The 2,185-nt window shown below is 45.5% G+C and overlaps 1 non-coding gene across 1 annotated transcript; it reads left to right on the plus strand.

Annotated features, from left to right (window-relative positions):
- Window positions 1–1,580: 1,580 nt before the first annotated feature.
- Window positions 1,581–1,654, plus strand: trnai-aau (transfer RNA isoleucine (anticodon AAU)). The gene has a single exon. It is a non-coding gene; the product is annotated as a tRNA-Ile (tRNA).
- Window positions 1,655–2,185: the final 531 nt, after the last annotated feature.

Below are 2,185 nucleotides of genomic sequence, written 5' to 3' on the forward strand. Positions count from 1 at the left end.
CCACAGCTGTGACTATACAGTTTGTTCCTCTTTGACAGTTTTATTGCATTTTCTGCTCCTTTTGGGAGAAATCAAAGGAATAATTTTCCATCTAAATACAAACATTTGCATGCCTCTTCATCAAAGAATTACAAAGACTGTCAGTCAGATGCAAATTCATGGACGGGAAAACCCAAAATTATTCACTGGATGTCACTGAGTGCATAAAGTAAACGCAGAGTAGCATAAATTCACTAACATATGAGCATAAATGCTAACTGCGGACGCTGTCTGCATAAGTTACGCTCGAGGTTTGAGCACAGCGGAACATGAATTCAGCTTAATGGTTAGCATCTAATATGTCGCGGAAGCTTTTTGTGTCTCAATTCAAAAAAACAAGGCCTCTATGAAAATAACTATATGAATAAATATTCGCATATATGAGCTTTCCGTTGTGATTGGTGGATAATAGGACTCCGAGCGGTCATTGTGGTGAGGTCAGCATTAGCTCGCTCTCAGGAAAAAGGTGCCAGATAGATGAGTTGGAAGGAAAGATCACAAAAGGAACAAAACTTTGTGATAAACCTGGAGTCTTTAAACAGCTTAGTTTCCAAAGTTTCCAAGGATATCCTTGAGCGCCCTTCCTCGCGCTCCTGCGCTTTCTTTGGCCACCGGTTCTCCAACAATGGAATCGCTGGCTTTGACACGCGGTCTTTTCACCTTGAACGGCGCCACCATCCAGTGGCAACCTTCACACAAAGCAGAGGCTGCTCAGGCATCACAAGCCGCTAATGTGATAATCGATGAGGAGCGAGAACAAACGGGCGCTTGGAACGCTCAAGACGGCAAATAAAAAAGGGGCCTTGTGAGTAACAAGGTTCGATCAAGTGCGCCTCATCACAGACCTTGGACATCAACGGAGGACCGAGGAGTGCGAGGAAGAAGGAAAGAAAAGACGTTGGAGGATTCTTATGAGAGGAGCGAGGCAGGAGAGCGTGGGGGAGCAGGAGGGGGGGCACAAGGCTAACTGAGAGGGAGAGATGGGGCCCAGTGGCAAATCTCTTAAGAGAATATGATTTGATTTATGGGGGCCATTACTCTGAAGGACAAACAAATGGGGGTTATTAGTGGTCTATCAACAGACTTGTATGTGCATGCACTAACACACACACACACATACACACACGCGTGCACACACACACACTAGGGGACAGTAAATCCTGTTCAAAAGTTTATTTGTGATGAATGGAGATTGATGATACGTCAGCAGAGGGACGAAAAGCCTCCTGTTTTCAGCGGCGCCGTGTCGCTTTGCAGAGTAATTAAAACTTGGCTTAATTTGTAATTACCTCTGTCACTCCAGGATTGTGTTGGAAACGAATGGACAGACTGGAGCATCGCTCTAACTTTGCTACCTAATATTGCACTGGAAAAAAAAACAAACACGCTGCTTCAACCCACATCTCAGCCACTGAAGAGGTTTTAAACAGTCACATGACTCAATGATGAGAAGGGTTCGAGAAGAGACACAGGCGCCTCGTACAGGTGAGGTGAGGCATCTACAGGTGTCCCAGCCCATCTCCCCTCCCAGTTTCACCTGTGGCCGGTTAGCTCAGCTGGTTAGAGCGTGGTGCTAATAACGCCAAGGTCGCGGGTTCGATCCCCGTACGGGCCATTAACTTTAGTTGTTTCAGATGGGAATTAAACGCTGCTTTGCTGTTTCCTGATATAATATATATATTACTTGAATTTCCCAGATGTGGGATCAATAAATTCTATCCTTATATGGTCAAGAACTGATGAAAGGAATCATTTCAAACAAAGATAAACACAATTAGTTTGAAATTATTGCTTGCGCAGCTGTTGATGTCGTGGGTCCGACATCTTTGTCTTCCATGTTAAAGACTTCCAGATTATCTCCAAAAATATATTTGATGCGCTTTGATCCAGACGCACCTGCGGTTTCAAGTTTCCTGCCAAATCGTGGAGCGGCTAAAGCAGCTGAGAACGCAGCGAGAAGCCGCTCTGACATCGAGTGATGACAAAGGTGATTGCTGGCTGATGCTTGATGCACGATGCACCAGGAGCCTAAAACTGAAACCATGGCAACCTGTGGGAAAGGAACAAGGAAACCATGCTAACAGTGACGTCGCGAATCAGGCCTCGGCTTTAGCCGCGTGTGCTGCTAGCGGTTGAAGAGAACAAT

The sequence above is a fragment of the Takifugu rubripes genome, chromosome 17 (assembly GCF_901000725.2).
Source record: "Takifugu rubripes chromosome 17, fTakRub1.2, whole genome shotgun sequence".
Lineage (NCBI taxonomy): Eukaryota > Metazoa > Chordata > Actinopteri > Tetraodontiformes > Tetraodontidae > Takifugu > Takifugu rubripes.